Below are 14,785 nucleotides of genomic sequence, written 5' to 3' on the forward strand. Positions count from 1 at the left end.
GGATTCTCTCTCTCTCTCTCTCTCTCTCTCTCTCTCTCTTTCTCTCTCCTCTCTCTCTCTCTCCCCAAAAGAAAGAGAGAAAGAAAAAGAGAAAGAAAGAAAGAAAGAGAGAAAGAAAGAAAGAAAGAAAGAAAGAAAGAAGAAAAGAAGTCACATGCTCTTCTGATTGAGCCAGACTTAGTTTCTTCATTTTGAAGTTTGTTTATTTTTGAGTGAGGGAGCAGGGGGAGCAGAGAGAGAGAGAGAGAGTTAGAGATCATACTAGTAGGTCCTGCATCATCAGCACAGAGCCCAGTGTAGGGCCTGAACTCACAAACCTTGAGATCATGACCTGAGCTGAAAACCAAGAGTTGGATGCTTAACTGACTGAGTCACCCAGGCACCCCTCTTTATTTTATTAAAAAAATTTTTTTTAACGTTTATTTATTTTTGAGAGAAAGAGACAGAGCATGAGTGGGAGAGGGGCAAAGAGAGAGGGAGACAGAACTGGAAGCAGGCTCAGGCTCTGAGCTTTCAGCACAGAGTCCAACACAGGGCTCGAACTCATGAGCGGTGAGATCATGACCTGAGACGAAGTCAGGTGCTTAACCAACTGAGCCACCCAGGCGCACCCACCCCTCCTTATTTTAAAACAATAACCACTTTATTGGTTATTATGGGGATTAAATAAGATAATATATTTAGCACATTGCCTAGAAGATAGTAAACACTGGATAAATATTAGTTTGTTTTGTTTTTTAATTTTATATAGAGAGAGTGTGTGAATGGGGGAGAGGGGCAGAGGGAGAGAGAGAATCTGAGTGTGGAGCCTGATGTGGGGCTTGATCCCATTAACTGTGAGATCATGACCTGAGCCAAAATCAAGAGTAGGATGCTTAACCTACTGAGCCACCCAAGCGCCCCAAATATTAGTTATTCTTATTAGATCTATTAAGTCTGCTCTCATATGAGAATCCTCCACTGTAATAGTATTAGTGAGGATTATGGCCCCAGGGCCAGTCTAGGGTAATTATTTTGATCTTCTGGTAAGGGACCTCATAATTACTTATTTTGCTTTTTTCCCTGTCTTTGTAGACAAACAAAGAGAATATCAAAACTGTAATATTTATAATAGGTGAACATTGGACCTCATCGAATCTTCCTTGTCATGAATAAATCCTCAAAGGACTTCAAAAGAACCTAACCTCTATTTGAGATATTATTATCCAATAACAATGCCTAAAATTTCTAGACTATTTTAGAGTTTATAATGCTTTTTCCTACCCATTATATAATTCTCACCATTCTGCTGGGTATTATCCTCAATTAGGAAACTGGGTCTCGAGGGATCAAATTATATTCATAGGCAATATTACATAGCTATTAAGTGGCAGAATTGGTATATGAATCCAGTGTTACAATATCTATAATTTAGTTTAAAATATTTCAGTACAGGGATGCTTGGGTGGCTCAGTCGGTTAAGCATCCACTTTCGGCTGAGGTCATGATCTCACGGTTTGTGAGTTTGAGCCCTGCATCAGGCTCTGTGCTGACAGCTCAGAGCCTGGAATCTGCTTCAGATTCTGTGTCTCCCTCTCTCTCTGCCCCTTCCCCCACTCGCACTCTGTTTCTCTCTCTCTCTCTCTCTCTCAAAAATAAATGTTAAAACAATTTAAAATATTTGAGTACAGAGAGTAAAATATTATGGATATATTAGGTTAAAATTATACTCTAGGTGCAGCTAGCATTCTAATTAGGAAATCATACTCCAAAGGGATTGCTAGAAGCACTTCAGTTGTCTTAACTCTAATCAACATTAGGTATGTTGCTTATTAAACCAATGAATGACAGGAATTAATTTCTATTGAAGACATTAATGGATTATTAATTCGAATAATGGAGCTTAGGGATGGGCTCTCATTGTGAAAATAGTAGTACTGTGGATTAGCTAAAATAATTAAAATGCTTTTCATGCTTATATGACTTGGTAGTTGTACACAAAATGATAAAACACAAAAGCATTTCAGTTAAAATCAATGACCTACAGTCTACTCTGCTGTAAGTGCAGCGCCTGCTTTGAATCCTCTGTCCCCCTCTCTGTACCTTCCCTGCTTGCTCTCTCTCTCTCTCAAAAATAAATAAACATTAAAAAAAAAAAGAGGGTAGAAATTTACAATGACAATAATTTAAAAAAATTTTTTTAAATGTTTATTTATGTTTGAGAGAGACAGAGACAGAATGCAAGTGGGTTAGGGACAGAGAGAGAGGGAGACACAGAATCCGAAGCAGGCTCCAGGCTCTGAGCTGTCAGCACAGAGCCCAACGCGGGGCTCGAACTCACAGACTGCGAGATCATGACCTGAGCCAAATTTGGACACTTAACCGACTGAGCCACCCAGGCACCCCAACGATGACAATCATTAAAAAAAAAAAGACTAACAGCCTCGATCCTTACAGATGGAACCTGATGCTCGATACCTAAAAATTCATTGTCTTGCCATTGCAGTGAAAGATCAGTGGTTGCCTGATGCCACTCTAAGGGTAATAAAATCCTAATTTTGTTGTGTTACTGCATTTATCTTGAAGTTTTATGCCAAAGTGTGGTAGAATCATAGAACATAGTGCTTAGATTTTACATGCAGGTGTGCTAGTAAATATTTAACGCTAAATGTCATCTTCTGATTTATAAAGTTATGTTCTTTTTATTACATCACAGCTGTTCCATCTTCTCCACTGTAGCCTGCTATAGGCTTTTTGTTTTTTTTAGTTAAAAAAATTTTTTTTGATGTTTATTTATTTTTGAGAAAGAGAGAAACAAAGCGTGAGCAGGGGAGGGGCATAGAGAGAGGGAGACACAGAATCCGAAGCAGGCTCCAGGCTCTGAGCTGTCAGCACAGAGTCCCATGCGGGGCTCAAACTCATGAACTGTGAGATCATGACCTGAGCTGAAGTTAGATGCTTAACCAACTGAGCCACTCAAGTGCCCATTTTTTTGTTTTTTGTTTTTTGTTTGTTTTGTTTTTGTTTTTGTTTTTTTCTTAAGAGAAAACTAGTGACTGATCTTACTTATAGGTGCAAAACTCCCCATAGTCAGGGCGGTTGAGAGGCTAAGGAAGAGATTTCAGTGTGGAAGACTGGTACACAGAAGGAGGCGTTGGCTCCTGGGAGTTTGAGTGGGCTCACCCGAGGCTGCCGGCCTAAGTGGATCCTGGCCAGGCCCACAGACCCTCCTAGTCACTATGGAGGACAGCGCCTGGTGCTGGTGAGCCCTCAAGACCCAACTCTGGAGGAGCGGATGCAGCTGGAGAACTTCTAGTGGCAGAGGCCTGAGCTGTTGGTAGAGATCCAGCGCCCATAGGAGCTCAGTGAAGCCACTGGAAAGGTGGAGGGTCTGGAGGCCAAAGAAGGTAGCTAAAACCTTGCAACAGAACCAAAAGACAGCAGTGGTCAGGAGGAACTTCAGCATGGACTCCAGGAGGCGATCTAGTTCTTGGTGGAGAAGGAACTTCTCCGGAACATGCCGGTATCCTGTACAAGGGCAAGGGCCTGAATGAGATAGTCATGGGGTCTACCTCTGGCAGACAGAAGGGCTGAACTTGCCACTGCTCCATGCCTTTGTGGATCTGTATGAGTTCCCAGACCTTGATCTGGTGCAGGCCCTCAGGCAATTTCTATGGAGCTTTCTGCCTCCTGGGCTAGGCCCAGATGATTGACCAGATGATAGAAGCCTTCGCCCAGTGAATCTGCTTGTGCAATCCCAGTGTTTTTTAATCTACAGATACGTGTGAGGTGCCGTTCTTCACCTCATCATGCTGAACACCAGTCTTCACAATCCCAATGTCTAGAAGAAGTCCGGCCTCGAGCACTCTGGGGCCATGAACCAAGGCATCGACAAGAGTGGGACCTGTCTGAGTTGCTGCTCAGGAACCTCTATGACAGCATCTGAAATGAGCCCTTTAGTATTCCTGACAATGATGGGAATGGTCTAACCCATACCTTCTTCAACCTGGACCAGAAGGGCCAGCTCCTTAAGCTGGGAGGAGTCAGGTGAAGACGCAGAGTTGGTGCTGGTTTGTCACCACAACTGCCTCTACTATTTTGAGAATATGACAGACAAGGAGCTGGCAGGAATCATCCCTGTGGAGAATCTGAACATTCAAGAAGCATACGAGCCTCAGAAACCAAACTGCTTTGAGTTTTGCATCTCCAACAACATGGGGCAGCTCACTGAATTCTGCAAAACGGAGGCAGGTGGCAGGGGGGTATACCTGGTCTTGGCCCCCATGCAGGCAGAGAAGGACAAGTGGATCAAGTCCATCCAGGCAGCTGGGAGCACAGACCCCCTTCTGTGAGATGCTGGTGGCAAGGAAGAAGCTAATTTTGTCAAGAAGAAGGAGGAGCAGCCCTGACCCCTTGCCCCCAACTCCATTACTTACTACACAGCTGCCCCTCCCTGGCAGCTGAACTCCTGGGCCCAGATTCTGGCTTCCCATTTAGAAAAATTCACTACCTCTAGCACCTTTCTCTTCTTTGTAATCAACACTGTTGGTAATCTTATTCATTATTTAACCACTAAAAAGAGAGAGAAAGAATTCCTCCTCGGAGAGGGAGTTCTTCTAAATAACATATTAGCAAAGAGAATTCATCAATGTACAAAAGAATAATATTCTACAACTTAGTAAAGACTATTTTTGGAATGCAGGGGTGGCTTAATATTGAGAAAATAAATCACTATAATTTATTGTGATCATATTAGGATCGTGACATTGTTATTAAGTACTGAAAAACCTTTGATAAGTCAGCATTTATACATCATAATATAAATGATAAAATGATAAATAATAACAATACGTTTAAGTAAGAATTCCAGGAAACAACTTAAATAGTCAAGGCTATATATCTAAACAAATAGCCAGTATTATCCTAACTGGTAAAACACTACAGCATTTCAGATAAAATCAGAAACTAATAGGGATGCCCCATTACCATTTATTATTTTGTATTTAATTTTTATAAAAATTACACATGCACATGTTTTTTTTTTTTTTAAATTTTTTTTTTTTAACGTTTATTTATTTTTGAGACAGAGAGAGACAGAGCATGAACGGAGGGAGGGGCAGAGAGAGAGGGAGACACAGAATCGGAAACAGGCTCCAGGCTCTGAGCCATCAGCCCAGAGCCTGACGCGGGGCTCGAACTCACGGACCGCGAGATCGTGACCTGGCTGAAGTTGGACGCTTAACCGACTGCGCCACCCAGGCGCCCCCACATGCACGTGTTTTAAAAGGTCTCTTAATTCTATAATACATGTTATGAAAAAATAATCATGCCCAGCCCCCTTACTCCCCATTTCTCCTTTCTCAGAGTCAACCCTTCATAAAGGGAACCATATAGAAATCAATACCTTTTCTCTATTTTAGCAATAGGCATGTGGCAAACCGAATAGATTCTACTCCCAATAGTACCAAACACATAAAATACTTAGAAGTTAACAAGAAAGATTACAGAAACCAAATAAATACGTTTATCATAGCATTGTTCATGATGGCAAAAACCTGGAAACAATGTGAATGTCACCAGTAGTAATAGATGAATAAATTATGTGACATTCCCACAATTATTATGCACCTAATAAAAAGAGTTATACTGGTTGCTTTGAATAGATTTCTATGAAATAGAAAACATGAATTTCTATGAATAATAAAACATGCAGAAAAATGTTTAAGAGTATTTTTACAAGGCTGTTATTCAAGAAATCTGTGTGCACTGGAAAGCAGCAACCAAAGACTTGTATAATGATATTTTTCCAAGTACATAAAATTACATATATATATAGAACATAAAGAACTATTTTAACATGACTAGGATAAAAAAAAAAAAAAGCTTGGCCAAGTTTATTGCTTTCTGTGACTAATTGCCCAGTGGAAAATTTTCCATCATAAGAGAGCAATGTTTAAAAAAACCCAACAAAACAGGGGCACCTGGGTGGCACAGTCGGTTAAGCATCATGGGATTGAGTCCCACCTTGGGCTTTGCACAGAGCCTGCTTGGGAGTCTCTCTCTCTCCCTCTGTTCCTCTCCCCTGCTAACGCTCTCTCTCTCAAAAAATAAAAATAAAAATTAAAAAATTCTTAAATACTTTATTGAGGTATAATTGATTAACAATAAAAGGCCCATATTTAAAGTGGATAATTTGAGGTTTTTGCATATTTATACACCCATACACCATCACCAAAATAAAATTAAATGTATCAATCACCCCAGAAAACTTCCTTAATGCACCTTTATAATCCCTCCTCTTTCCCCACCCCAAACTTTGGCACAGATAACCACGGATCATTTTGTCACTAGAGATATGTTTGCATTTTCCAGAATGTTTAAAAATTGGAACTGTAGGGGGCGCCTGGGTGGCGCAGTCGGTTAAGCGTCCGACTTCAGCCAGGTCACGATCTTGCGGTCCGTGAGTTCGAGCCCCGCGTCGGGCTCTGGGCTGATGGCTCAGAGCCTGGAGCCTGTTTCCAATTCTGTGTCTCCCTCTCTCTCTGCCCCTCCCCCGTTCATGCTCTGTCTCTCTCTGTCCCAAAAATAAATAAACGTTGAAAAAAAAAATTAAAAAAAAAAAATTGGAACTGTAGGGGCGCCTGGGTGGCTCAGTCGGTTGAGCGGCCGACTTCAGCTCAGGTCATGATCTCGCGGTCCGTGAGTTCGAGCCCCGCGTCGGGCTCTGTGCTGACAGCTCAGAGCCTGGAGCCTGTTTCAGATTCTGTGTCTCCCTCTCTCTGACCCTCCCCCGTTCATGCTCTGTCTCTCTCTCAAAAATAAATAAACGTTAAAAAAAAATAAAAAAATAAAAATTGGAACTGTAATGATACAAGATATACTTTTTTTTTAATTAAAAAAAATTTTTTTAACATTTATTTTTTGAGAGGTGAACAGATCATGAGCAGGAGATTGGCAGAATGAGAGGAACACACAGAATCAAAGTAGGCTCCAGGCTCTGAGCTGTCAGCACAGAGCTCAACGCTCTCTCAAAAAAGAGAGTTCGGGGCTCAAACCCACGAACCGTGAGATCATGACCTGAGTGGAAGTTGGACGCTTAACCAACTGAGCCACCCAGGTGCCCCACAAAATATACTTTTTTTTTTTTACTGGCTCCTTTCACTGCTAGTAATTGAGATTCATTTGTGTTGCTGTATAAATCAATAGCTTGTTTCTTTTAAATTTTTTTTTTCAATGTTTTTATTTATTTTTGGGACAGAGAGAGACAGAGCATGAATGGGGGAGGGGCAGAGAGAGAGGGAGACACAGAATCGGAAACAGGCTCCAGGCTCTGAGCCATCAGCCCAGAGCCTGACGCGGGGCTCGAACTCCCGGACCGCGAGATCGTGACCTGGCTGAAGTCGGACGCTTAACCGACTGCGCCACCCAGGCGCCCCAGCTTGTTTCTTTTAAATGCTGCGTAATTAGTAGGTTTAGAACAAATATTCCCAAAAGTACTGCTTTACTGAATTCCATAAATTATGATATTTTCATTGAGTTCAAATATTTTTAAATTTCCCTTCAATTTCTTCTTTGACTTGTGGGTTATTCAGAATTGTTTTATTTCATGGGTTTGAGTCCGGTGTCAGGCTCTGACAGCTCAGAGCCTGGAGCCTGCTTCAGATTCTGTATCTCCCTCTCTCTCTGCCTCTCCCCTGCTTGCACTCTGTCTCTCAAAAATAAACATTAAAACAATTTTCTAAATAAAATACTGGGGGATTTTTAAGATATCTTTCTGCTATTGGTTTCTTTCTTTTTTTTTTTTTAAGTTTATTTATTTACTTTTGAGAGAGCAAGTGAGTGGGGAAGGGGTAGAGAGAGAGGGAGACAGAGAATCCCAGGCAGGCCCATGCTGTCAGTGAAGAGCTTGACACAGGGCTTGAACTCAGGAACCAAGAGATCATGATCTGATCTGAAATCAAGTGTCAGATGCTTAACTGACCGAGCCACCCAGGTGCCCCTCTGCTATTGGTTTCTAATTTAATTCCATTGTGGCCCTAGGACATAGTTGTATGACTAGAATCTTTATGAATTTACTAAGACTTGTATTATAGTTCAGAATTGATCTATCTTGGTAAAAGTTCTGTGTGTATCTAAAAAGAGTGTGTATTCTCTGGTGCAGTTATGTGGAGGGTTCTATAAATGTAAATTAGGTTAAGTTGGTTGGTAATGTTCAAGTTTTATTTATATGAGATTCTCTCTCTCCCTTTCTGTGGCCGTCCCCTGCTTGCACTCTCTCAAAATTGAAACAAACAAACAAAAAAGAAATAGCATTCTGAATACTAACTTCATCTGAAGACATCTTACACTTATGAACCATTCCTTCCCTAGGTCTGAAAACAGATGCCATTCTTGGATGATTAAATCAAACAACCCTGATATCTACATGACCAGGACTATACTATGGACAATGCTCAGAAATCTGTGTCGTATCAGTTTTATACCATTGTTGTCAATTGTTTTTGAATTAGTTTCACTAAAATATTTTGAAAAATGGTCTCCATCCATATGTAATATCATTGAGAACCTATAAAGCATTAATCTTTTAAGTTAAAGATTAAGAGTCTAAACCCCTCCTTAATGATAAGCTACACCAGATACGGCAACTTGATTTATTACCATATCGGGGCACCTGGGTGGCGCAGTCGTTTGAGCGTCCGACTTCAGCCAGGTCACGATCTCGCGGTCCGGGAGTTCGAGCCCCGCGTTGGGCTCTGGGCTGATGGCTCAGAGCCTGGAGCCTGTTTCCGATTCTGTGTCTCCCTCTCTCTCTGCCCCTCCCCCGTTCATGCTCTGTCTCTCTCTGTCCCAAAAATAAATAAATAAACGTTGAAAAAAAATTTGATTTATTACCATATCAATAATTACAGTATTATTCATTATATTTCAACTAAAGTTCTCAAAACACACCTATCCATGAAATCCCAAAATGAAATCAACAAAAATGTTGAAATATCCTACCCCTTGAGAGAAAAAAATGAGTGAAAAGCTATTTGTCTCTTTCACTACCCCAACAATAATAAAACAATAATTACAGCCTATTCCAATGCTGAATAAATATTCCTTAAATGAATAGGTTCAGAGTTGTGTAGAGACATATATGGAGACTAAGCTAAGAAATTTAAAATGTCCTATTTGCCTTTTCCATTAGCCTGTAATTTCCACAAGGGCAGATATTGTATCTTATTCTGTTGGATTCTCACTGCTTAGCAAATAGTAGAAATTGAGGAATTTATTGAATGAATACTGATTCCCATTGTTTTCAAACTCTACTCTTTTTTTTTAAATTTTTTTTTCAACGTTTATTTATTTTTTTGGGACAGAGAGAGACAGAGCATGAACGGGGGAGGGGCAGAGAGACAGGGAGACACAGAATCGGAAACAGGCTCCAGGCTCTGAGCCATCAGCCCAGAGCCCGACGCGGGGCTCGAACCCACGGACCGCGAGATCGTGACCTGGCTGAAGTCGGAGGCTTAACCGACTGCGCCACCCAGGCGCCCCTCTACTCTTTTTTTTTTTTAAGTTTATTCATTTACTTGTAGAGATAGAGAGAGCATGAGTGGGGGAGGGCAGAGAGAGAGAGAGAGAGAGAGAGAGAGAGAGAGAATCCCAAGCAGTCTCCACACTGTCAGTGCAGAGCTCAGTGTGGGGCTCGAACTCATGAACCAGATCATGACCCGAACTGAAATCAAAAGTTGACTGCTTAAGTGACTGAGCCACCGAGGCACCCCTTTGAACTCTATTCTATAATAAGAGGGATACGTAAGGCTGAGTAGGCAAGTCTCCGGACCTAGATTCTTCAGTCAGAGTCTGTTAGAATTTTAATTAAGACTTATATTGAACAGGGATGCACGGATGGCTCATTAGGTTAAGTGTCCGACTCTGGATTTGGCTCAGGTCATGATCTCATGGTTTATGAGTTTGAGTCCCACATTGGGCTCTGCACTGACAGTGTGGAGCCTGCTTGGGATTCTCTCTCTCTCCTTCTTTCTCTCAAAGTAAATAAATAAACTTTTTAAAAAAGAGACTTATTAAAAAAATTTTTTTTATGTTTATTTTTTATTTTTGAGAGAGAGCAAGAGAGACAGAGCATGAGCATGGTAGGGGCAGAGAGAGAGGGGGACACGCAGGATCTGAAGCAGGCTTCAGGGTCTGAGCTGTCAGCACAGCGGGCCTTGAACTCACGAACTGTGAGATCATGACCTGAGCTGAAGTCGGCACTTAACCAACTAAGCCACCCAGGTGCCCCAAAAGAGACTTATTCTGAACAAAGGATTTCATGACTAAAGTTTGAAAGTTGCTGCTTTATTCAACAGGGCTTTAAGTGGAAGAGGATTTAATTTTTTTTTTTTAATGTTTATTTCTGAGGCAGAGAGAGACAGAGCATGAGTAGGGGAGGGGCCGAGAGAGGGAGGGAGACATAGAATCTGAAGCAGGCTCCAGGCTCTGAGCTGTCAGCGCGGACCCCGATGCAGGGCTCAGACTCACAAACCATGAGATCGTGACCTGAGCCGAAGTTGATCCCTCAACCGACTGAGCCACCCAGGCACCCCAAGTGGAAGAGGATTTTAGAAATCTACCCACCGTATGGAGGCAAGTGTAGAGGGATTCTTAGCCGAGGGTAGAAGAACTATTAGGAAATGATAGCAACAGCCTGTTCAGGTGGTTCTCAGTTAAGGCAGTGGCATTAGGAATGAAGCAATGGGGGGATAAACAGAAAATATTTAGAAAGTAAATATAGTAGGGAATGGCTATGAAGAAGTCTGTGACAGGATTAGGTTGACACTGAGGTTTCTTTTCTTTCCTTAAAATAATTTTTAAAAATGTTTATTTTGACAGTGTGAGAGACAGATCAAGTGGGGGAGGTACAGTGAGAGGGAGAGAATCTCAAGCAGGTTCTGTGCTGTTAGTGCAGAGCCTGATCATCTCATGAACTGTGAACTTCTCATGAACTGTGAGTTCATGATCTTTGCTGAAATCAAAAGTTGGAAGCTTAACTGACTGTGCCAGCAAGGCACCCCTCCTTAAAATAATTAAAAAAAAATACACTTACATAACATGGCTGGCTCAGTCAGTAGAGTACGTGACTCTTGATCTCAGGGTTGTGAGTTCTAGCCCCATGTTGGGTGTAGAGATTACTTAAGAATAAAAGATCTTAAAAAAAAAAAACCACATAAATGGTTACCATCATAACCACTTTTTTAAGTGTATAGTTCAGTGGGATTAAGTATATTTGCATTGTTGTACAACCTCACCACCCATCACCAGGATTTTTTCATCTTCCCTAACTGAAATTCTGTACCCATTAAACAGTAATTCTTGGGGCGCCTGGGTGACTCAGTTGGTTGAGCATCTGACTTCAGCTCAGGTCATGATCTCACGGTTTGTGAGTTTGAGCCCTGCATGGGGCTCTCTCTGTGCTGAAGCTCAGAGCCTGGAGCCTGCTTCAGATTCTGTGTCTCCCTCTCTCTCTGCCCCTCCCCTGCTCGTGCTCTTTCTCTCTCTCAAAAATAAAATGTAAACAAAATAATTCTTCCTCTCACCTTGCAAACACCCTTCTATTTTCTGTCTTTATGATTTGACTAATCTAGTTACCTTATATAAATGTAATCATACAAGTCTGCCTTTTTGTGACTGGCTCATTTCAGAGTTAACGCCTTCAAAGTTGTAGCATGTTGTAGCATGTGCCAGAATTTCCTCCCTTTTAAGGCTGAATACTGTTCTATTGTATGTATGTACTGCATTTTGCTTATCTGTGAGGGTCACTTAGGTTGCTTCCACCTTTTGGCTATTGTGAATGCTGTATAGATACACAAATATCTCCAAAGGCCCTGATTTCAATTGGAGTATAGAGTATATACCCGGAAGTGGAATGGTAATTCTATCTTTAATCTTTTGAGAACTACCATACTGTCTTCCATAGCAGCTATACCATTTTACTTTCCCATTAAGAGTGCACAGGGGTTGATTTTGTCACATCCTTGTCAACACTAATGTGTGTGTGAGGTGCTGTCTCACTGTAGTTTTGACTTGCATTTCCCTCATGATTAGTGATATTGAGTATCTGTTCATGCACTTATCGCCCATTTGTACCATCTTTGGGAAAATATCTGTTCAAGCCCTTTGCCCATTTTCTTAATCTTGTAGTTCTTTATATATTCTGGATAGTAACCCCTTATTAGATAGGTCATTTACAAATATCTTCTCATGATCTTGTGGTTTGCCTTTTCTGTTGTTGATTTATGTCCTTTGTTGCAGAGAAATTTTAAATTTTGGTGAAATCCAATTTACTTGTTTTTTTAAAAGTAATCTCTATGCCCAACATGGGGCTTGAACTCACGACCCTGAGATGGAGTCATATGCTCTACTGACTGAGCCAGCCAGGTGCCCCTACCTTTTTTCCTTATTGTTGCTTGTGCTTTTGGTATCCTATAAATCGTTGCCAAATCAATGGCATGAAGCCTTTCCTATGTTTTCTTCTTAGTTTTATGGTTTCGAGTCTTAACATTTCAGTCTTTGATCCATTTGTAGTTAGTTTTTGTATATGGTGTAAGAATCCAACTTCCTTCTTTTCCATGTGGGTATCTGATTTTCCCACCACCACTTGTTGCAAAAACCAAGTTTCTTTGGGAATACATGTAGCAGTATTTTGACAAGGTAGATAGGTAATGTAACAAATTTTGGGTATCTTGAAACTGAAGATAAACAGATTTAAGAGAAACTGAGATGTCAAGGAGACTAATTTGAGGAAAATACACATGTAGCCATGTATGAAGAGTGTCCATTGGAATTAGGAACTAGATGAACTTGAGAGCCATTCAGGTAAAGGTACAGATAAAAGCCAGACTACAGTGGACTAGAAAGGGAATGAATAGAACTACATCAATTACCACAGAGAAATCATGGAAACAAAGTTGAAGTGAAAAGAAATTTGCAAGATATGTGGGGCACCCAGGTGGCTTAGTCGGTTAAGCGACTGACTTTGGCTCACTCAGGTCATGATCTCTCAATTTGTGAGTTCAAGCCCCGCGTCGCGCTCTGTGCTGACAGCTCGGAGCTGGAGCCTGCTTCGGATTCTGTGTCTCCCTCTCTTCCTCGTGTTCTCTTGAAAATAAATAAACGTTAAAAAAAAGAAAAAATTGCAAGATATGTAATGTACAATTTTGTTTAAAGTTTCAAAACTTGCAGAAGAAAAAATAAAACCTGCAGATCACTAACTTCTTTGGGTACATAAATATGGATTGAGAGAGTACCAACTCACTTATAGGAATTAGTTCTAAAACACTAATTCATGATAGCTGGATCTCTGAGGGAGGGAAAATAGGAATGAGGAAGGGTATACTAGGGTCTCCATATGTATCTGTAGGACTTAATTTCTAAAAAACAAAACAGCTGGGTAACAAGTTCATACAGTCCTTTATCTGCATGTTTGAAGTATTTCCCAAATAAAAGGAAAATCTGATGGAGAAACATGGTGAGAGCATAGCTAACTAAACTGGCCTTTTTTTTTTCCTTTAGAAATCAGAAGGGTCATTCAGTAAATAACCTGTGAATTTCACAGATTCTTCAATCCTATACATGTTTTGGAGTATCAGGGTTTTTTTTCAATTTAAAATTTTTAATGTTTATTTTTGAGAGAGGAGAGAGTGTGTGTGTGAGCAAGAGCTAGTGGGGCAGGGGCAGGGAGCGAGGGAGAAAGAGGATCCAAAGTAGGCTCTGCACTGACAGCAATGAGCCTGATGTGGGGCCAAACTCACAAACCTTAAGATCATGACCTTAAGTCACATGCTTAACTGAGCAATCCTGGCGCCTGGTTTTTTGTTTGTTTGATTTGAGACAGAGGGAGAGAGAAAAAGAGAGAGAAGGAAAGCATGGGAGAGGGGGTAGAGGCAGACAGAGAATCTCATGTAGACTCCACGCTGAGCATGGAGCTTGTATGTAGGGCTCAATTCTAAGACCGCTGGATCATTACCTCACCTAAATCAAGAGTTGGATGCTCAACAGACTGAGCCATCTAGGTGCTTCTTGTTTTTTAAAAGATGAAGTCAGAGGTTACTTAAAATATCATTGTTAAATGGTCTATTGAGTATTTGAATAGAGACTTAATCATTTTAAGAACCAGGAGAGTAATTCTTCAAAATCTTTGTTTTTGCTCCAATTATATACATTCCTTAATTTGAGAGCCAAAATTATTTGAGATCATTCTGTGACAGAGAAAGTTAGTTGCACATTTCAAGTGTGGTGAAAAGAAATGCTTTTGGGGGATTAATGGCTGAAGAAAAGAGTCCTTGAGGTGGGAAGAACTAGAACTATGGCATTGGTAGCAGTAATAGCCTTGAACAAGATACCTCCCCAAAAAAGTAACCAAGAGGGTGTCTGGGTGTCTCAATTGGTTAAACATCAACTCAATTTGGGCTCAGGTCATGACCTCACGGGTTAATTCCTAAGTTCTGAGTCCAGCATCAGGCTCTGTGCTGACGGCATGCAGCCTGCTTGGGATTCTGTCTCCCTCACTCTCAAAAATAAATTAAAAAAAAAAAAAAAAAATTAAAAAAAGTAACCAAGAATTGGCAGTTTAACCCTGCAGGAGTGAAGGGTAAGGTTAGTAGTAGTTAACATCCCTAAACAAGAATTACTGGGCTTATGGGGCCCCTGCATGGCTGTCAGTTAAGTGTCTGACTTCAGCTCAGGTCATGATCTCATGGTTCGTGAGTTCGAGCCCCGCCATAGGGTTCTGTGCTGAAAGCTGAGCCTGGAGCCTGCTTCA

The 14,785-nt window shown here is 41.0% G+C and overlaps 1 pseudogene; it reads left to right on the top strand.

Annotated features, from left to right (window-relative positions):
- Positions 1-3,271: 3,271 nt before the first annotated feature.
- On the top strand, positions 3,272-4,353 carry LOC116738166 (annotated as a pseudogene).
- The last annotated feature ends 10,432 nt before the right edge of the window (positions 4,354-14,785 follow it).

This window comes from Lynx canadensis, chromosome B4 (genome assembly GCF_007474595.2).
Source record: "Lynx canadensis isolate LIC74 chromosome B4, mLynCan4.pri.v2, whole genome shotgun sequence".
Taxonomy (NCBI): Eukaryota; Metazoa; Chordata; class Mammalia; order Carnivora; family Felidae; genus Lynx; species Lynx canadensis.